This window comes from Tamandua tetradactyla, chromosome 5, assembly GCF_023851605.1.
Source record: "Tamandua tetradactyla isolate mTamTet1 chromosome 5, mTamTet1.pri, whole genome shotgun sequence".
Lineage (NCBI taxonomy): Eukaryota > Metazoa > Chordata > Mammalia > Pilosa > Myrmecophagidae > Tamandua > Tamandua tetradactyla.
Genome location: NC_135331.1, coordinates 73,820,687 through 73,844,940, shown reverse-complemented (window position 1 = coordinate 73,844,940; position 24,254 = coordinate 73,820,687).

Sequence of the window (24,254 nt, the reverse complement as noted above, 5' to 3'; positions counted from 1 at the left end):
GTCACATATTAATAGGAGATTTCAATACTTTACTTTTAATAATGGTTGGAACACATTACAGAAGCTCAAGAAAATAGAAGACTGCAAGGATACTATAAATCAGGCATGTGGTAATTTGAAGCTGTATGTACCTCCTAAAAAAACACGCTCTTAAATTTAATCCATTTGATCCATTCCTGTGGGTGTGAATTCATTGGTGAGATGGTGAGACTAGTTCTATTAAGGTCTGATCCACCTCAGTCAGGATGGGTTTTAATCCTATTATTGGAGTCCTTTATAAGTGGAACGAAATTCAGACACACAAAGAGAGAGAGGATATAAGAAGCTAAAATCAATGAAACCCAGAAAAAAATAGTGAAAGGCAAAGAGATTCTGCCATATGCTTTGTCATATAGCAGAGGAGCTAAGGGTATCTGGCAGCCAGCCTGAGAATTTTGGTCTTTGGGAAGAAAGCATTGTCTTATAATCCCTTGATGTGGATTCTTTTAGCTTCAAAACCATAAGCTGATAAATTCTCATTGTGTTAAGCCAACCCATTCTGTGATTTAGTTTTTGTTTTTTTTTCTTTTCTTTTTTTTTTTTTTTTGTGTTTTTGAGCAGCCTAGAAAACTAAACAAGACATTTATAGAAAGCATCACCCAATAGCAGTAGAACAAATATATTCTTCTCTAGGGCATATGGATCATTCTTCAGAATAGACCATATGTTAGGTCATAAAATAAGTCTAATAAGTTAAAAAAATACTGAAAACATACAATGTATTTATTCTGGCTACAATGGAAAGAAGCAACAAACCATTAACAAAAGTCCCAAATTGCCAAAACCATCTCAAAAAACAAGAAAGAAGTTGGAGGACTTCCCTATTTTTAAAACTCAATTCAATGTTAATATAGTCAAAACAGCACGGGGTGCATGAGTAGTTCAGTGGTAGAATGTTCATCTTCCATGTGGGAGATCCAGGTTCGATTCCCAGACCATGCACTGAAAAACAAACAGCATGGTACTGGCACAAAGTCGAACATACAGACCAATGGAATTAAATTAATAGTTCAGAAGTAGATCTTCATATTTATGTCCAATTGATTTCTGACAAGAGTAATAAGTCAACTCAATGAGGTCAGAATAATTTCTTCAACAAATGTTGCTTAGAAAAGTAGATATCTATGTTCAAAAGAATGAGGTGGATCCCAACCTCACACACATTACTCAAAATGTATCAAATACTAAATATAAGTACCTAAACTAAAAAACTCCTAGAAGGAAATACAGGAAAGCATCATCAGGACCCTGTGTTAGGCAATATGTCCCAGTTTTACACTGAAAGTACAAGCAACAAGAAAAAAAAATGATAAATAGGTCGTTATCAAAATGAAAAAAATTTGTGCATCAAAGGACTTCATCATAAAAGTTAAAATACAACTTGTAGAATGAGTGAAATACTGAAAACAAAATATCTGCTAAGGGCTTAATATCCAAAATACATATAAAGAATTCCTACAATTTAACAATAGACAAACAACCCAATTGAAAAATAGGCAAAAGCCTTGAATAGACATTTCCCCAATGAAGATATACAAATGGTCAAAAAGCACATGAAATGACGCTCAACATCATTGGCCATTAGGGAAATTTAAATTAAAACCACAGTGAGATAGCATTTCACATCCACCAGAATGGCTATGTCAAAAAAAAGAGAAAAGAAATGTCGAAGAGGTTGTACGGAAATGGGAATGCTCGCTCATTCTTAGTAGGAATATAAAATGGTACAACCACTGTGGAAAACTGGTGGTTCTTCAGAAAATTAAGCATAAAATTACCCATCATTTCACCTAGAATCCCATTTCTAGGTACGTTCTCCAAAGAATTGAAAGCAAGAATTTGAACAGATATTTGTCCACCAATGTTCATAGTGCCATCATTCACAATTGCCAAATGGTAGAAGCAACTGAGGTGTCCATCAGCAGATAAATGGATAAACAAAATGTGGTATAAATACACCATGAAAAGTAATGAAGTTGTGATATTTGTGACAACACGGATGAACCCCTAAGATGTCATGTTGAGTGAAATATCAGACACAAAAGGAAAAATACTGTATGATCTCGTTGCAATGAAATAATTAAAATAGGCAAATTCATAGAGTCAGAAACTAGAATACAGTATACCACGGGCTGGAGTGGGGACAGGAAATGGGAGTTAATGCTTAACTGGTACAGAGTTCCTGTTTGGACTGAAGGAAAAGTTTTAGTAATGAATGTTACTGATGGTGGAATGGAATTGTGAATTAATTAACACCACTGAATTATATATGTGAATGCTGTTAAAGGGGGAAATTTTAGGTGGTATAAATGTTATAGAATAATTTACAAAAAACCCTACAATATAGGACTGAACAACACAATGAACCATAATTAAATATGGACTATAATTAATAGTATAATACCATTGTTCCATCAATCATAACAAAGTTACCACATTAATGCAAAGTATTCATTTACCAAGGACAGCACCCAGACTAGAAAAAAGAACGGTATACTGTTTAATAAAATTTGCTTAAGTATATCTATATCCTTATATATAGATATATTACAACAGTCAGAGAAATTAGATAAGTGCTAAAGAGACCAATAATCCTGGGAGAATATGGGATTCTGGGCCATGGCTGATGGGCGCTAAAAGGCTTTTCAACAAAACAAAGAAAGCTTGGATAACAGCAATGCATTTCCCTGCTGAGGATGCCTGCAATCTTAATATGGTGTTAGCAGAAGAGTTTGAACTTGCAATTGATTTTTAAAATTTTTTAGTTATTTTTCATCCTGAGAATGTTTTGATAGTGTCTTTCTACTCATTGTTATAAAATTTTCCTTATTACTATGACAAACTGTCTGTTTCTCTCAGATTTTATTTGGCTTTTGGAAGAATATATGAAACATTTTTTTTGTTTGTTTCCCACGCATACACCATAATGACACAAATACGCTTAGAGAATATTACTCTGATTAATGTAAATAATTTGGACAATATAAGATAGTGAAAAGAATGATGGAAAAACAATAAGAAATATTTTTTAAACTTCCTAGATCAGATAGACATATGGATTTTTTTCTGACAAAAAACATATGCAGTGCAAAAAATGTATTAAAACATTACTAACTTTTAAAAAATTCTTCTCAGTAAAATCTCATGTGAGACCACTAAAATACCCAGTACGTTCCTTGAAATAATGTGTCCATGTTAGCATTTCTACACCATGAATCTCCTAACTTTAATACTGAGGTCACAGTACAGATAATAAATTATGATGCCCTCAATTCAAAATATTACATTATATCATTAATCTCTCCTTCCTGCCCTCTTCCAAAGATGTGTCAAGTGTATGTAGTAGAAAATCGGTTGGAAAATCTGGGTCATACAAATTTGTTTCTCCTCTGAGCCACTTGATGGGTTGACAGATGGTTATACAGCAAAATACTCTGCCTCTCACATCTTGGCAAACTCATATGGGCCAGAATATAAATGTATCTTCATATTACCATGGAAATAAATATGCTGGGCTCAAATGTCATTCAATGTAACTCTATGGAAGTATTCCCTCTGAGTACTTAAGCTGAAGCTCAAGCTAATTTTATCACATCAATTACAGTAGTCAGCAGGAAGAAACACTAAATTCCCTGCAAAAATGTTATAGCTTTTTGGCGTACAATAGGCCCCTAGTCACTGAATGCTAAATAAGTAAATAAACCCATTTCTGTACAGTTGCAAGAGCTGTTTCCTTTATGGCTATTGACATAAGATTGCATAAACCCTTGGGAGGTTAAAAATCTGGTCTAATTCTCAAAAATATAAAATTAAGAATAGAAATCTGTTCCACATGGAAGCTCATCTATTTTTTTAATGATGTAGTCAATAAATCAGGAAGTACAGCAGCTTCCTCATTAAAAAAAAAAAGCTTGATCTCAATATTTGCAAAATGTAAATGCCAGAATCTAATGCAATAAATGTGTGGGTTTTTTTGTTTGTTTGTTTGTTTTTGCATAGGCAGGCATCAGGAAGCGAATAATAAACATTTTTTTAAAGTAAATTTATGGGTTTAAACCAATTCTAGGCTTCTATAAAATTAAACATTACTTAAAAAATTTATTTGAAAATCATCAGTCAGATAGTCCACCTTATTTCAGAACAGATACACAAATAGAGATACAAATACATTTTAAATAGATACGTACTTGTGAAAAAAATACATGTGTAGGGCGGGCCGCGGTGGCTCAGCGGGCAAAGTGCTTGCCTGCTATGCCGGAGGACCTCGGTTCGATTCCCGGCCCCAGCCCATGTAACAAAAAACGGAAAAACAAAATACAATAAAACAAGAAAATGTTTAAAGATGTTTCCCTTTCTTCCTTCCTTCCTTCCTTCTCTCTGTCTTTCCTTTAAAAAAAAAAAAAAAAAAAAATACATGTGTACTTGCGACTGAACCAGGAAAGGTGGCTACTATTTCTATAGAATAAAAATCAAAAGCTGGCATTTTAATATTCTCAGAACAAGATAATTCTAACGTATGTGAAATTAAATCAAGAAGAGCTGAACCAAATTAAAATAGTTGACAATAAAATTAATAAAATGGGAATAAAAATTGACACGCGTTATGTTCAGTTACTAAACAATAGGATGGAGTATTCAACCAGGAGTGAGCTTTCTGTCAATTGCAGATACTCAGTGGCTGGAAAACTATGTGCCAAGGATGATATAGAAAGGGACGCCACACACTATAAAACGAGTTTAAATGATGTAATCGTATCCTTAGCAATCCAAATCCTACGGAAGAGGCAATGATGTTCTAATTTTGTTTAGTGTATATCGCCAGTAGTTTATGCTTATCCTTCTCATCTATCCATTTCATTACAAATTGTACAATAGCCAATGCATTCAGTAATAGGGCTCAAAATGACCAAACTTGGAATGTAATATATGCTCAGGTATTGCTTGTTCATTTATTGAGTTCATCATTTCAAATAATGTATTTGATTTCCAATTTATATCATTCCATAATACAAAATGAAAAAAAAATGCTTTGGACAGCAGAGTGGTTTCCAAATTATAGAAACTACTTGACTCTGTGAAAATGTACATTGAATACTTGGATGATGTGGCAATTCCCGTCATAAAAGAGAAATATGGATATAGTCCAAGATTTTATTTAAAAATGATTTGGAATTTTTTTCAATGGAAAATAAATTACTACTCCATAATTTATCTGAAAGATTCATCAATATGGTAAAAGTGACCATAACATTATTTAATTTTTGCTATCCAAACAATTTAAACATATATGAGATTTTTTTTAAAGCACAGTTTTTAAATTATAAAATATTCTTACTAGACCAAATCTACTTGGCATGTCTAAATTAGATAATTCTCTAAACAATTCACCTAAACAATGGCAAATACTGTTGTTTCCCTCTATATTATCTCAATAATCAATCAATCCAAACTTGAATAGAACTCCAGATTCTGTAATATAATGTATAATATATTTCAGATCTTTGCTTAAGTATGTAATAGGTTTCTCAAACTTAATGAAAACAAAGCAAAACTGTTGATCCCCCTCTCCCAACCTCTACTCCTTCATCTTCTTATCTGAATTAATGACAATGCTATTACGTAAAACATTAGTTGTTCAAGGTTTAGAGTTATTCTTGATTCTTTTCTTTCCCTCAGCTATACCACATCCAGTCCATCCTTAAATCTCAAATTCCCTCAAATTTAATCACTTCTCTCCTCCAGAATAAATACTCTTATCATCATACATCTGAACTACTCAATATTTTCCTCCCTCTCTCCATGCTTCCATTCTTATATACATAGTCCAGGAATCCATTCTCCTCTCAGTAGCCAGAGTCGTTATTTTAAAGCATAAATCAGGCAATGATATTCTTTTTAAACTCTTCTATTGCTGGAAAAAATCGTCATCCTACCCTCTTTCTTTAAAAGCCCTGAATAATTAAGAAACTGCCTCCCTCTCTAGTCTTATCACAAATTATCCTTCCTACCTCTTTCAGGAATCGAACCCAGGTCTCAGGCCTTGCAGGTGAAGGCTCTGCCTGCTGAGCCACTGTGGCCCGTCCCCTCCCTACCTCTTAATACATCAGCTTAATTTCTATTCACTATGGCACTCACTCTAGTTTAATGGCTTTTTCACTAAATTTTCATTCTGCCCATCACGATAACTCCCAAGTGCTTGCATGACTATTTTCTCCTTATCATTCAGATTCTAACTTAAATGTCATCACTTCAAAGAAGTCATCCTATTTTTCAATGCATCATTTTGGTTTAATTCTCTGTTTAGTTCTTATCCCTTTCTTATATCTTCGTATATATTTCCATTTTAGTGTGAGATGGAAATAGAGGAGAATCATTTTCTGTTTTACTTTACGTCTTTATCAAGGTATCTCAGCACAAACCAGGGTCTTAATAAATATTTATTGATTTATAGGTAACTACTATTAACAGTTGGATTTAAACATTCTAATCCTAAAGATCCATTAGACATTTTATTTTTCAATTGGTTTGTTGATCACCTAGCCTTAAGAGTATTTATTAAACAATCCACTCATTTAACAGACGCTTGTTTAGAGTTTGCACCTTACGTGGCATAAGACAAGTCATTCTGAACTTTCAAGTTGCTAGTTGAACCTTAGGATTTGAAATGAAAAACTAAATTCTAAGTAGAATTACCTTAGTTTCTAGTTTTTCCCCTTTCTTGAGTGACTACCTTATTTTTTTCCCCTCTGATCACTCAAGCATTAGCTATAATTCCTGAGAGTTAAAATCACCCTCAAGGTCAGTCTATTTTAAGGTCGTGACTGACCACTCCATTCACATAGGAGGTGTCAGCTATGGTCTTTACAGTTTTCTCTTGCAGGTTTGACAAGCACTCCTAGGGTGAACATTATGTACTTAGGTTTGGAATTCCAATGTGCATGTTCCTGTTAAAGCTCTTGATTATTTCTGCAGATGTTTAGTTAAATTTTTCATTTTATTGCTAGTTAGATATCTAGAATATTTCAGAGTGTATTGGTACTATTTAATAAAATAGTTTAAATACATTTCGAATATTTGTATTTACAGTTTTTCCCGGAAAATCTGATTTGTGACAAATGAGTACTACCTCAAGCACAAATCAACCAATAATTGGAGACTTTGTCCAACTATTTGTAACATCATAAAAGAGTATATTCAACAGAATTGAACATTCATTCTTGGGAAATATCAAATATTTAAACATTTGAATTCAATGTCTTTAACATTATGTACAACAAAGAAAATAAACAGATTTAGGACAACTGTGTTTAGATAAATCGCTATCAGCCATCTCATTCATTCATGGGAGTTTACCTTAGACCACCAGTCCATTTCTCAGGCAGCATTTTCCTTTGAATGGAAACTTACCCAGGTTTCAGACATAATATTTTGGAGAAGATAAGGAATTCATGACATTAAATGCTATATAAAGCAGAGTGAAACATGAATATTTAAAGTACTTATGACTGCAGGCAAAGCAAATTATAAATGAAAAAATCTACCTTTGCTACTAATTCATTCAGAGTGTTCCTATATAACACCTAAACAAATCAACCAAATTATTTACAAAATACAGGACACCTTGATGTCCACTTGTTTTTAAGTTATTAACTGAATTGAGTCTTTTTGGTATGATTTGATTCATTCTTTTGCTGCTGTGTAGAAAAATTCTTAATGTTGGCTATGGGCATTCAATGGCAAAACAAACAACAAAACTGAGAAGAAAAATGACTGCAGCACAGATTTTAAGAAACATATTTTCCTGCTCACTGATCTCCTTTTATCTTGTGCCCATATGTTTCTGTGTTGCAGCTTTATCTCCTCCACACTTATGGAATGTTTTGGCAGGGGAAATGAATTCTGATGAGACAGACTTGGTGAGATTCCAGAAAGTTTTTGAAAAGTTAAGATACCAAACATGGGACATGCATTGCTGTGTATTGCAAAGATTTAACCTCCACTTGTCAATTGACTCTGGCTTTTTGTTTACTTGTTTGTTTGATATGTGTGATGTTACGAGTGTGTGTTTGCAATGCCCAGGGATTCAACTGAGTTATTACTATATGACAGACTTTGACCAAACCAGAAACTTATTTTTTAAAATTCACTGTATTTGGCTAAATGAAGTATTTCTCATTGTAAGCGGAAGCTAGGGAAGACATGTGTCACAGTAACAAGAGCAGAGTACATTCAGGTGCCTGTAGGACCAGATAAATGGCAGTGATGCTATTAAGAGCTGTGTAATGGCAGCACCATATAATGTACCATTAGCACATCTCCTGTGTGGATATGGAAACCTTATCTCATTCATGCAGTGCACGTAAAGGCTTAAAGAAACAATTTTCTTGTGTTGGCATGTTAAAAGCTGCTCTACTGTGTTTCATACATCTATTCATATAAACCATGATATGAAATAAGAATAGCCATCAGACCATCCTCCTCACAAAACCTCACTAACTTGACCTCTACTCGACTACTAGGTGGGGCTAAGCTACATTTTGTGAAGCTCAAAGCTATGTTTAATGTGCAAAATCTTCCCCATATTATAGTCTTTCTTCTTATGGTGATACCTTGTGTTAGGGTTCTCTAGAAACAGAATCAACAGGAGAGATCTGTAAGCAAGGTTTATAAAGGTGTCTTACACAACTGTGGGAATGGAAGCATCCAGGCTGTGAAGCTGGCAGATCCAATGAAGGATCTGTTCAAACTCCACAGGAGAGGCTCGCTGACTGAATAGAGAAGTGAAAAAGTCTCTCTTTGTCCTTAAAAGTCCTCAACTAATTAGATTATGTCGCTTGTGGAAGACCCACCTTTAGTTGTTGTGGTAGTTAGATTCAGTTGTCAACCTGGCCAGGTGAAGGTGCGTAGTTCTGTTGCTGTGGACATAAGCCAATGGTATGTGAACCTCATCTGTTGCTGATTACATCTGCAGTCAGTTAGAAGGCATGCTGCTGCAATGAATGACGTTTGACTTAATTGGCTCATGCTTAAATGAGAGAGCATAACATAGCATAGCCTAAGCAGCTTGGCATACCTCATCTCAGCACTTGCAGCTCAGCCCTGGCCTTTGGAGATGCAGAAGGGAATCACCTCCGAGAAAGTTGTTGGAACCCAGAGACCTGGAGAGAAGGCCAGCAGAGATAACCCTGAGCCTTCCCATGTAAGAAAGAACCTCAGATGAAAGTTAGCTGCCTTTCCTCTGAAGAACTAACAAAATAAATCCCCTTTTATTAAAAGCCAATCCGTCTCTGGTGTGTTGCATTCTGGCAGCTAGCAAACTAGAACAGCTGGTCACAGATGTAATCAGCCACAGCTGCAATCAATTTAATACACTGCTAATTTAATACACTAGCCTTCTGGTTTATCAACTAGCCATGACTTATCTTTGCAGCAATGGCCAAGCCAGTGCTTGCCTGTTGAGACCACTGAGCACATCATTTGGGCAAGTTGACACCAGAACCCAACCATCACATACCTCATTTGTCTTTTGTTTCTTTTCTATTTGCTAGTTACAACTTATGAAAAAAAAGTATTATTAATAAAGGAGTTGGAAATAAGGATATGCAAACTTTTAAAAATTTACTCTTATTAGTTCCTTTTATGCATGATTTTTGCCTTCTCAAATTTCATCGCTGTACCATTTTCTTTTCTGTAATCTGTTCACCTTCTCCCTCAGGGCAATTCTTCAATATTGATGGGATGCTTTCAGAGCTTTATGGGTTGTAATAAATTTTTTCTTCTTGTTTAGAACTACTATAGCTTTTCTTGTTAATTTTCAAAATTTTAAAATCATGATTTATTCCATGGTAAGTATAGAAAATGTGAAAACTCTATAGCTGATGACTACTGCCCTCCTTAGAACTTATAGTACGCACTGCTCTAATAAGTCAGTTATTGAGAATGATGCACTTTCATTCCAGGAACTCTGTATATCTTATAATGACTCACACTTCTCTTGGTGTTTAAAAAACTCAAACATGATTTTGGTGCAAATCTTTAGTTATTTCACACCGTGTATTACTTTGTACTAATTTTCCCGCAAAATTAACTTTACTATCTTGTACTTTTTATCTTCTGTCTTGATTTTAATGTTTTGCATTTTGTATCATTCCTATTGCTTTAATGCATGTTAAACTGGGGATTAAATCAATTTTTTAAATTCACAACAAAATCTGAAAACTGATAAAATCAAAATACTTGTGCTGTCATACTTTATAAAGTAATTACTTATCATATATGAGGAAATTATTGGTTTCTTTAGATGTGATTTACTTGCTCTAGTTCAAAGAGGAATTTTAGAGTATAGAAATAAAGAGATAATTTTTTAATAGATGAAATAGAGTTTATCTATTTATATATCCGCCTTGGTCCAAAAACAAAATTAAAGGTTGCATAAAAAGGGATCATAGTAAGTTTTTTCAAACGTATTACAGCCAAGATCTTAAATGTATTATACTCTCCAAAAGCTAGCTGCTTCCAAGCTTGATTTAATATTTTCCATGTTTTCTCTCCATTGTTTGGTAAATATATTTGCTTCTCCTTTCTGCAGTTGACATTGTACAGCTGCTTTTTTGCTGTTTTGACAACTGATGCTTCACCTTTCATTTCACAAGATCAAGAGGAATTGTTGAACAGCTTACCACACTGCCTGCAGAAGTAACACCCTAACTTCAGTAAAATTTTTGAAAATGGGGACTTTCGCATTCAGCCACTATGGAGAAAGAGGCACTAGAATTATTCTCCTGCTTGAAAAGATAAAAAGTTGGTCAAATATTTGAAAGAACATTTTTCAAGATATTGTACATTAGGCAACTAAGGGCAGTCTTCTCAGAGAAATGGAAAAACAAGTGAGGTAAGTCCTATGATTGCTACATCTTAGTACCTGGAGAGAATTTCCAGGTTGTCACAGTGATGGAAACAAAGGCACAGCAAAACATTCTCTGTATGTTGAGAAGACAGAGTTTGGGTCCTAGGGAGGCTAAGAAGCTAGAGTTCTCAGGACAGAGTGTAGAATATGAGACACATGTATGACAAAGAGCTCTGGAGATCTGTAGAGAGCCCTCTTGAATGTTCAACTGGAAACTATACAGTGAATGTGTTCCTGTTCTCAACAATGAGAGTGTAAAAACCTCATAACTCATGCTTAGAGTATTAAAAAAGGGTTTTGCATCATTTGGTGACATGAAAAGATCCCGAGTCTAAATGCTTCTCTGATCTCTCTAAGAAGTTTAAGAGCAGAACTTGAAGAATCAGCATATTGCCAAGTAATTTAAAAATGTCTCAGGACAGACCTCAAGGATATTTTTTAGGAGTAAAAATATTCAGCATCCAAGAAGGTAAAAAACACAGTGTTTAGTATCCAATCAAAAATTATCAGCCATACCAGGAAGCAAGATAATAGGACACATAATAATGAAAAAAAGTTAGTTACTCAAAAATGACCCAGAAATGACATAGATAAAAGCTGTAGACCAGAATATTAAAACATTCATTATAACTCTGTGTCATGTATTCAAGCAGCTATGAATAATTGAGTATTGTCAGTGGAAACATTAAATATTTAAATATATATATGCCATTAAGCTTCTAGAGCTAAAGACAACAGTCTCCCAAGCAAAAAAAAAAAAAAAAGAAAAAAGCCAAATACAATAAAAAGTAGATCAGACACTGTAGAAGAAAAAATTAATAAACTCAAAGAATAAGCAGAAGACCTTGTCCAAAATCAAGCAAAGAGAAAAAAAAAATAGACATTTGTTTCCCAGTCCATGTACTTCCTCCAAAAAATAAAAATAAAATAAAATAAAAATAAACATAGCATCAATTAACTGTGGACAAACTTTGAGTGTGCAAATGTACCATAACACTGGAGTACCCTGAGGAAAGGCAAGGGGAAGAAACAGAAATATATTTGAAAAATAGAGCTGAGCTTTTTTCAAATTTGGTGAAAATTGTTAGCACAGAGATACAAGAAATACAATAAACTCAAAACCCAAGAAATGTGAAAAAGCTATATTAAGGCACATGGTAATCAAATTGCTTAAAATCACTGATAAACAGGAAAATTTTAAAAGCATTCAGAGGATGAAAAGACATATGCAAAGAAAGTCAAATAAGAATGACAGCAAAGTGCTTTTTGGAAACAATGTAAATCAGAAGGCAGTGGAATGATTTCAGAGTTCTAAAAATCAGTCCAGTTAAAATTCTATACTCATTGAAAAAAATCTTTTAAAAATAATGGCAAAACACAGGTATGTTCAGTCACACAAAAGCTACAAAATTTATTACCAACTGGCTTGTACTACAGGAAACCTATAGCAGTACTATATACCAAATGACTAACTCTGAATCATAGGCTTAATGCAAAGCCTAAATATACAACTTCTGGAAGAAAATATAAGAGAGAAATCTTTGTGACTTGGTTGGGAAAGTGTTTTTTAGAAAAGACACCAAAAGTAGTATGTATAAAAGAAAAATGTTAATTGTGTGTTCTCAGAATTAGGACCTTTTCTTATTCAAAATACACTGTTAAGAGAATGAAAAGACAAACCACAGACTGGAAGAAAATACTGACAAATCACATATATGATAAAGGGATTGTAGCTGGAATATATAAAGAATTCTCAATAAACAAGAAAACAATAAATCCATTTTTTTAAAGCAGGCAGAAGATTTGAAAATGCATATCAATTGTTGACTAGGATGTAGAGCTACTGGAATTGTCCTACACTGCTGGTGCAAATGAGAAATGGCACAACCCTTTGGAAAGCAATTTGGAAGATTCTGGAGTTTAAACATAGACCTGCTATGTGTCCCAGATGTTCTACTATTAAGTATTTATCAAGGGGAAAAGGAAATAAATTTCCATATGAAGCTTGTAGAATGAATATTAGCTGCTTTGTTTATAATAGCCAAAAGCTGGAACCAAATCAAATGCCCATCAATAATTAAATGGATAAATGAAGTGTGTTTTATCCAAAAAAAAGGAACACTGCTTAGTAATAAAAGGAAAATTCTACAACAGAGATTAACAAACTGTGGCCTTGAGCTAAATCTGGCCCATGGCCTATATGTGTATAATAAATCAGCTAAGGATTTTTTTCATACATTGAAGGGTTGTAAAATAAAAGCAAAGAATTTGCTGCAGAGCTCTTATATGGTATACCAGGTTAAAATATATATTATGTGGCCCTTTACAAAAATGCATGATCCCTGCACTATAAACTGGAATAATCTGAGGATAATAATGCTGAGTGAAAGAAACCAGGGGTAAAAGAACATATACTGTGTGATTCCTTCGATATAAAATTCTAGAGAATGTAACCTAATCTGCAGTAACAGAAAACAGATCATTGTTAGCTGGGAATCAGGGTATTGGAAAGAGTGAGAGAAAGAGATTATAAAGGGGAATGAAGAAATATTTGGTGTAATAGATATGTTCATTATCTTATTTATAGTGATAATTTTCATTCATCTTCATATTTCAAAGCAACAATTTGGTACTTTAAATATACATAATTATTTTATGCCTACAATATCACAAGTAAGCTCCTAAAAGTTATTTTTAAATGTTAATTTTAGTTTTATCAATAATGGCAATAGTCACAAATTGGCTCTTTTCTGTTTTCATTTGTATTTTATTTGTGTAGCAGATATATTTGTTTTGTATTGACTTAAGTTAGCCAGAAGTTTATTTTAAAAATAAATATATTTGTACTAGAGCAGTTCTGGGTATACAGAGCAATCATGCATAAAATACAGGATTCCCATATACCATTAACAACTTGCATTAGTGTGTTGCATTTGTTATAACTGATCAAAGCACAAAAACTCCACTATTCACTATTGCCTATGATTTAAAGATTTTTTTTGACATTTTTTCTTTTATTTCTTTTTGCAAATTTGTTTTATTTTGACAAATAACATTTTTTAGCCTCTCCATTGCATCTTTTTTTATTAATTAAAGAAAAAAAAAGAAATTAACCCAACATTTAGAAATCATTCCATTCTACATATGCAATCAGTAATTCTTAAAATCATCACATAGATGCATGATCATCATTTCTTAGTACATTTGCATCGATTTAGGCAAAGAACTAGCAAAACAACAGAAAAAGATATAGAATGTTAATATAGAGAAAAAATAAAAATAATAATAATAGTAAAAAAAAAGAAAAAGAAAAAGCAAAAAAAAAGACAAACAAACAAACAGACAGACAAAAAAAAAAAACCTATAGCTCAGATGCAGCTTCATTCAGTGTTTTAACATGATTACTTTACAATTAGGTATTATTGTGCTGTCCATTTTTGAGTTTTTGTATCTAGTCCTGTTGCACAGTCTGTATCCCTTCAGCTCCAATTACCCATTATCTTACCTGCCTTATCATAGTTAAACAAGGCCCAGCAAGGAACTCCAGTCTTTGAGAATTAAATGATAAAAAAATTGCTATTTAGGATTCATGCCATCTTATTTCTCATTCAATTTATTAAATATGTTCATTGGTTAAGACAATTATACAATATAGAAAAGGAGGAATAGAGGTGTAACCCAAAAATATATTTATTGGGAAGATATTACTATAAATCATGTCATCATTATTTGTTTCAAATTTGAACAAGACAAAATTGACTTATTTGCACATAAGCCATCATGTCATTGACATCAAAATTATCAAATGAGTTTTGAGACAACGGTCGCAAACATTATTAGCAAACATCCATATATGCATCTCTATTTATGAATTGATTTTGACCCCATTATCATAAATAAATTACAGTATTCTAATAGGCATGGAATACATTAATTTATTCATATAATAAATGAACAATTATAATTCTGATGGTATCAACATGCTTGGGTGTGAGAAGCTAAAAAAAGAAGTCTTGATTTTTACATTGTGAATAATAATTAACACTTCAGATAGATTAGATAGATGACCATTGATGGTAGATAGATCTATCTTTTGGAACCTTGGAATTTTAAATTTATTACTCACGTAAACTCAACCACAACTGTGAAGATTGACTTAACTTTTCTTTTTCCCCAACCTTTCTGTTTATGGGAACTAACCATTTCTTTTCATATACAGAGGTCATCTTTAACTCATTTCTCCTTTTCTCTACCCTATTCATCAGTCCCGGAGATTTGGAGTGTGTGTGTGGGGAGTGGGAGGTGGGTAGTTTAATGGCCTCTGAATGTATCCCTAAAACCATTGCCATGATACATATCCTTGTCATTTTCAACTGTTTGCACCTCGATTCTACAAGAACCATAAAATTGATCTGATCTCAGGATCTGCACTTCTCTGACCTATGATGGGAATGCTTATCAAATTAATCTTCTGAATTTGTTCTTTAAACCTTCAAGGATTTCTTACAATTCTGTCCTGACTTATCATATATGACTGATGTTTCTGTCCTACAACCTATTTGGATTATGACTTTTTCCCATGTAGACATTCTTACTCTAAGGCTTCCCAATTGCAATCTTCATTCCAAGTGAATGAATGATTCTTTTTCATGTTTCTATGCCTCTGGATCTCTACTCTCTCTGTTCTCCCAAATCTGAGACACCTCTCCTATTAAAATTCTGCTTCCTACTAGGTGCCCCTCAATTCCTAAATTCTTCTTATTCCTTTCCCAGATTGGACCAGTTTAATTTAATGCTTAACCTAAGGTGGCCTCTTTTTATTTTACCAATTCTTGGTTTGCCATGGTTTTAATCTTAGTTCCTCAGCAATGTTATAAAATGGTTGAGTACAGGAACTTACTTAATTCTCAGAAATTCAAATTGGTGCCTTTGAACATCACAGAATATGGGTAAGGACAGTAGATTCTAAGAATAACTGATTCTTGTCTTAGCTGTGCTACAATTAATAAATAACTTTTTTTTTGGAGGCGGGGGTGCATGGTCCGGGAATTGAACCCAGGTCTCCTGCATGCAAGGTGAGCATTCTACCACGGAACCACCCATGCACCCAATAAATTACTTTTTAAATGTGTTCATTGTTTAATTCATCCAAAATTTTTAAGTTATTTTGTTCTTGACATTAGAGTTTCAGCATTGAAAATGTTTGATTTGACTGTTGTTCTCACTGATCTTACAGTATAAGTAAAGTTGATAAGAGAATGCATCATACTTAACCTATGTTTAAGTTCTTACCCTACCACTTATCTTGAGAAAACATATTTAATCTCTTTAAGATTTTCTTTCTCTCTCATAAAGTAGGTTTAACAACATCATCCACATATGGTTGCTATGAAAATTATGTGTGGCAGCATATTCCATTAATTCCAAGGAGGTCTATTTTTTTCACATTTTAAAATCTTTGAAATGAGAATATAATGTATAATCAGTGATGCCTTCCAATCACATTTGGTAGTTGATTTATAAAAAATAAATGTGCGTCAAATTCCATGAAATGAAGTAAATATGTGGAGCACTTATCACAATTATGCAATGAGTGGTAGCTATCATAGTAGTAGGGAGAGAATATAGACTAGTAAAAAAAGGTTATTAGAATAAAATATAATAAATGAGACTTTTGATAATAAATATGAAGCCAGGAGAATTTCTGGTTGCTATGATAGCTCATTGGAGAGCACATCATAATCGATACTTGAGGAATCTGTGAAGGCTTCCTAAAGCACATGTCTTTTAAACTCATAAGAGACAGATGAACAATAGTTAGTGAGGGAAAAAGTGACGAGTAAATCATCACTAGAGGTGAAAATAACATGTACAGAAACTCAAAAGAGAAAGTGTGTCATGTTCAATGAATTAAAAAGAAAAGCAACAGAAAACAGTTCAGTATTGCTGGGGTATAATGAGAACTGGAGGAAGATGATACTACAGAACTAAGGATCAGGTCATAGAAGACATTTTAAGTTATTTTGATGATTTGACAACTTATATGAAGACAATGGGAGATATGCAGGTCTTTTTAGAAGCAATGAAATTGTAATAGAAAACTAAAACTCATAGGGCTTACTTACTTATCTACTTTACTAGAAATGGGATAAGGCATTAGTTTACTATATTATGAATTTTCAAACTGTTTGTAAAACAAAAGAGTAATAATTTAAAAAATAATATTTCTCTCCAACCATCCATATTTCAAGACCAGGCTTTCTTTTATGTCTTTCCTATGCTTTCTAGAAAAACTTTAACCTATATTTTTCAATATTAATGTAAATATAAATGTGTGTATGTAAATTGACCTAACTCATTATTTTGATACATTTTAATAAATTGCAAGCCCCTGGTGCAGTAGCAGATATCAAAGATAAGGAAAGCAGACAGGAAGTCAATCTGCGTATGGTGACTTCTCTTTCAAGGAGCTCCTTGAAATATATTTGCAAATCATTACTTTTGATTTCCCTAACCTCTCTCTAAGTCAAAATTTAGCTCTGACCTGATTTCACTTTATGATCCATGTAGCACTCATCTTATGTCCTTTGATCTGAAAATTTATTAAATTATGTATATATGTCTCTTACATTTACTGTGTACATGAAAGTATCCTAAATATGATCATATAAAATTATAATCACACTTCACCAAAAATTATACAAATGGAAAGGCACAAATATTCTATGTTCTATTTCCCATATCTTCTTCTTTCCCTTTTCCCAGAGTCCATCCCTAGGAAAGGTACACTATGACCATGAACAAATTGTAAATGACATGGAAGGAAGATATTAGTTATCATGTGTGGCTTCCTGGATTGTTTCTAGAAGGGTGTATTTTCAAACTCAAAGGAAGTGATTTTCCTTTTTTTTTTTTTTTTTTTAAGATAAGATGATTTTCTGAAAAATTTAGGGAGAAGTAGTTAAGACCAGGTAGTGTATTCACATTTTCTGTGGGCTGTACCTTCTTATAAGTCTCTAAAAACTACAATATCCCTACGGATTGTAACAATTGCCATTTTGCACTCTGTGTCTTTGTTTTTTCAGGTGGTGCAATACAGGCAAAGGACCACAAAATCTAGAAAGGTTTGCAGTCTTGAATCTGCTAGTAGTCCTAAGGTCAACCGGAAGTCACTAGCCACATAGGCTTTAAGCTTTAACATTTTCATGGGCTCCACATAAGTTGGGGAATCTAAAACAGAGATCTCAAAACAAAGAAAGAAATAAACTAAGCTTCTGGAAGCTGAACCCATAGTGAAAGAGCACAATAAGTGAATATTTCCCAAAGTGGTTTTACCGATCAGGTTTTACCTGATTTCTCATGATTTTTTGACCCTGTCTGCCCTTCTAAAGTCTGTGATTTAAATCCATACCTCTCCTGTCTTCTGAAAACCCTTCAACTGAGAATATAATCTAAAACGTTCCTGCAATGTTGGTGCTCTCAGCCACCTAGAACCAGCAAACATAAATCATCCCAAAGATTTCAGAGAATCCCACCGGCAATGAACACAAGCATGTCCTAATCAATGGACTATCTAAACATATTAAATAAAATATTAAGTGATTAAATTTAAAAATTACATTTTCCTTTTTACAACTATTGAGGCTAGGAAAGTTTTCCAATGATGATATGAAACCTAAAATACATAAGGAAAATTTGATAGCTTAAGTATTAAACAAATTAATTTTGTATGCTAAAAGACAGCATAAATGTGTTTAAATGACAAATGATCCACTTGAAAATATATTCCACAATATCTGAAAAGATATATTCAGAACCTATAAATAACACCTTAAATCAATAAAAAAAACCTCAAATAAAAATTGAAATTAAAAAGAAATCCTGAATATGTGAATAGTCACCCAGATGTCAAGATGATCCATTTTATAGTTCATTCTACCCAGAGATATTTCATAAATTCAGCTGTTTCTGAAAGTTATCAGTCAGATCATATATGCAAAAAGCTGAGAAGTTTTGAAAACTAAAATAAATATGAGGCATTATCACACACATAACTGAATGCCAAAATATACTAGAATCTTCACGCCATGAACAGTGACTGCATTTAGTGGGCTGAATGAGATTGGAAGGAATAAGAAAAAGAGGTCTTTCTTTTTTATCCCTTATATCTCTGATTTGTGCTTGCAACTAGGTAACTCTCATAGTTGAAAAAGCAGCAGCCTTTACAGATGGCAGATATATATCTTATTTTTCTTAGAAAATTTTCCATTCTGTGTCATATAATTCTTTTTGTATAGTAACTCTATCTTATGTGGGCATGAATTAATTGTGATTAGGACATGACTTTTTATGTGTTTATGTGCTTATGTACCCCAATGGCTTTAGCTGTTATTTGTTTTGTTTTCAATTTTATTGTTGCTTTATTTTTCATATTCACATAATATATTTTACTTTCCAAAATTGGCCACAGAAATTGTACTGAGTCTGTCCACTACAAATTCGTTGTTCTCCGAAATGAGTTTTTAGATCCCTTTTATTTTAAACAATCATTGCCTATCGTGACAGGCAAGCATAAGTGTTAAAAATAATTAAATATAAACACACACTTTATATGTGTGCGTATGTTCATGATTATGTATCTGTGTATGTGTGTACATGTGTGTATGAGGGTGGCCTGAGTTTGATTTCATATTCATAGATATTGCTATATGATATAAAGATTTCAAAAAGTTCAAATGTTTCTGTCATACTCTGTCATTTATGCTGACCTTTTCTAGGTAGTTCCCCAAACCTGCAGCCAAGGCTTTCATTTTTTGACTTATCAAGTCATTTTTTGCCATGTTTCTCCACTTAAAAAAAAATCAGAAAATTTTCAGCACAGAGATATCTGTGTAAAGTAGGCATGATAGTGATAGTGTAAAAACAGATATGCATGATATACAGGTATAGTGGTGTAAAAAAGCAAAAATGAATTAAAAAGTTCTGTTTTTCAAATTGGATGTGCAGATGTTTCTCTAGGGCTGTATTTCATAATTATTTTCTTTCATTCATATATTAATCTAATATATTCAGGTTTAAATGGGTATTTCTTCATAATCATGAAAACAGAGAGCCATGTTTGGCCACAGGATATAAATGACCATTTTGGATTTATTTGTTTAAGATCTTATTTGTACCATGTGCAGCTCTCTGTAACTGTTGAAGGCATATAGGGAAAAAAATTGAGGTTGGCATCTTCAATAAAAGATGTATTTATGCCAAGAAAGGGGAAAATGAGGTTAAGATTTCATGTAACACAGGTTTTCAGTAGTTATGAAATCATTCAGTAGTTGTAATGATGGGGAATGAGAAATTGAGTTACAGTATTATAAAATATAACTCAGGCCCTGCACTCTCAGAAATCCTGGATCAGAGTAGACAGCATCCCATTTAGAGTGTTAATATAAAATATCCCAGATATTTTGTTTCAGTAAAACACATCATCTATCCCCATAGATTAGTATCATTAATTTTAATTCAATTTTGAATATTGGCTATTTTTATATTTTTTTGTAATTGTGTTTTGTTTTTCCAATATTTAAAGCTATAGGAGCAGCTTATAATAACTTTAAGATAATGTTTTTAAGTGAAACTTCTTAAGGGAACCTTAAGAAGTTCCTTTCAAATAGATCCATACTTACACCTAACTTTAAGAAACAATGATTAGGTGATTCCTTAATATAATAGCATCTCTTCAATCAACTGTTGCGTTCTTCTACTTAACATCTACGTAACATGCCCCACTCCTAAGAGTGCAGTGGAGACCCACATGGAATGCTGCAGTACCTGATGAAAGGGGGTGGATGATGCTAAGTGTTTCTGCAAAGATTGACTCCTGTTCCTAAAAGCTTTCCATTCAATAGCATTGACTTTTTTCTTTGACCACTTCAAATATGCACTGTAACAGTCTAGTTTGTAAAAATACGTAGGTTTTAAATTTTTTTTTCTTCCACAATATCTCTTTTTCTTTCATAGGGTGAAAGAAAATGGACAAAGGCATTGTTACAGGCAGTGTTTAGAAACGAATGACGTAAGAATCAACGGTTAAGAAATGGGATGTATTTCTTTCCTTGTTGAAATCAGTAAAATGGGTCATTGTAAATTTGGTTTATTAGAGATCTCTCAAATTAATGAATTTTATTTGCCTAAAGTAGTTAAAATCTGTGATGAGATGGAGAGATATACTTTAATGTTTAATTTTAAGTATTTTAAATTGTATCTTATTTGAAATATAATCTATGTTTACACTTTAAAATTCTAAAATTATATAGCTTCTGAATTCTATGGGACAAAGCTTTAATCCACGGTTTCAAGTTTTTTGGATTTCACAATTAATTTTTAAAATATTGGGGTTACCAAATTTTAATTTCACAAATTAAAGACAATAAAAAAACATCATCATCTACAAAAACTTCATCAACTGTCACTGTCATTTAACCCCAAAAACATAATGAGAAAAAGTAAATTTTATAGATAAAATCTATATGAAGACTCCCTACTGTCTACTAAAAATGTTTGAAGATTTTTTGTGGCAAATAGCCCTCACGCAATCATACAGCTGCTTGACAGATTCTAAGAATGTTTTCTTAATGAAAATCTCCAGAATGTACAATGAAGCTGTCTGTTGGTCACTTTTTTCCCAGGGTTAATGAAAGGTCTATTAACCCCTCTACTGTGGTATAATCTGATGGGTTTGGATTAAATGTTAGAAGACCATGTCAAGCCTTTTGACATTTTTCATTGCATTATATTTTAATATGAAAATGTGATGTGTTTAACCTACTGTAATATAGACATTTTCTTTAGACTTTTAAAATTGAAAAGTATATTTCACAGGGTAAATTTTATAAAGCACTAATACCGGGAGAAGAACAAAAGAAATCTTTACTATTATCTATGATGTTTACTCTTAAAATGTGTAATAGCTTTATTTGTATTTTTTTATAGTTTTGATCATTTTTTAATATATAAGCTAAAATCATTTATAAAAATGTAAGTGTTTGCCAACCACTACTAATAGTTTACAGTAAAACATAAGACCTTGAATACTTTTTTCAGGACTTCAGTCTCCCACATATTAAATATTCTCTTGCTTTCTTAGATACGTTATTCAATTCACTAGTTTGGCTTGTTTTTTTTTCAGCACAGCTTTCATATGGACTTTTTTTAATAGACCTTCCAGATATACATCGTCTTGTTAAAAATTCATGCTGGCCAGAATACAAGAAGGTCAGAAAATGCCTTTGAATTTATGCCATGGTCTTTTCGATAATTCATTCAGGTTTTAAAAGGGAAATTCCTCATTAAGTAAAGGACCTGATGCTTATTAATTTTATGCTTAAGCAAGGGACTCCACTAATCCTTTTATTAAATATCAAAGACCATATGTTTTCACTCTGTGCCCTACCTTATTGATTAATTGCCTTAAGCCAATACGGATGAAAGCAGAGTAAAAGAGAAAAATCTTGCAAACCAGTTAAGGTGTTGATTTCATTTTCAACCTAATGAAAGATGTTATTTCTTTACATTCCTGTGCAAAGCCCAGATGATACAAATTAAAATGTGTTTCTTGTATGGTGTAGGTTTTCAGTAGTTGAGAAATGTGATGCAAAAGAATGTAGGAGATGAATAGAAGGTAAGTTTTAATGAACTATGGTTTAGCTAACACATATCTCCAGGCTTAACACATTCCTCATGTTTGCAATTAATGCATCATAACATGTTGCTAAAAGCACATTCATTGGAGCTAATGGATGATCTGAGTAGGGGACCCAAAAAACAGCAGATTGAGAAATATCAGGTAAAACATAGCTAAACAAGCATGCATAAATATATATTTGCTTCTTGGCTGGTTGGCAGTTTTAGCATGTATTTGATTTTGTTGTTTGTTTATTTTGTGTATGCTGATCAATTAGTTTAGCTTGACTGTAAGCAAGAAAAACAGACTTTGTCTAAATAAAGCAGAAGAAACATATAATTGTAATACATCCAGAAATATTGAAATATCTCTAGTAACTCACAGAGTTGATAAGAAAGACAGAGAATCAGGTTTGAAAATATAGGCGCTATAGGGTCTAGACAGTAGGAAGTAATCAAAAACCCTGTCTGGAGAACCACCATGAAACACACATGCTCCAGTTGCCACTTAGTTGCTTGCCACAGCCCTTGCGACACACAGATTTAGATTCAAGCCCATAAAAGATAGACTTCAGTTGGCTAGTTTGGATGGCATGTCCATTTCTTCTCTATGTGAGGGCTCCTTGCATTCACAGTTCCACCAAGACTGCAGAAAAGAGATCAAGGTATTGTTTTCTACAGACAGGGAGCTCCGGATACCCTTAAATATAACAAAACTCACTACCCTGCAATATTTCCAAGGATATTTTCATATACATTGTTGCCTAAATCTGCAATGAAACTTTGTGGGATTTTATTTGGTTGTACTTTGTTTTTTTTCCAGAGTTTCCACGTGATAAGTAATATTTTCGAGTATGGCCTTAGGGAAGCACGGCCACAGTGATCAGGCTGTATTATCAAATGAAGGAACTTTTACCTAATGGTAATTGTTGCTTTTTTTCTTTTTTTTACAAAAAGTCCCATCTAAGACTATCATTCTAGGAATACCTCCCTATGATGATGAACATAACCATGTGCCTGTGAGGTGGGAGAGGGTGAAGCCCAAGACAGATTCCATTTTATAGTCCCTTTAGCTAGGAGGCATCCTCCACACATTTTTAAATAAGGAGCGAGTTAAAAGAAGGAGAGATAACACTAATGGCAACGCATCAGCAGTACCAACCTAAGGTTTTCTGAACATTTTCCATGTTCCAGGGCTCTTGTAAAAACAATGGCATTACTATTGTTATATGTTATATGTACCCTTGTGTATGTATATTATTATATACATATATACATATACATGTGCATATATGCTATTATATGTGCTATTATTATTAATGCATATGTGCCATTACTATTATTATTATTCCAATTTCACAGATGAGAAAATATGAACAAAAATGTAGCATGTCTGATCACACTGCTAGGAAGGTGGAGAGCCACGAGTCCAAATCATATCCATGTGAACTCCAGAGGCCACCCATCCTCTCAACTCCACTCTTTTGACGTTTTTTTTCCTTAAATGATCATTATAACCTGAACATTCAGTTAAACCAAGCAAAAATCGAAGGAATGTAGGCCCTGCAAAGTGACCTAAAATCACTAAAGTTCAAAATTCAAATTTCCAAAATGACTTTTATTTTTTATGAAT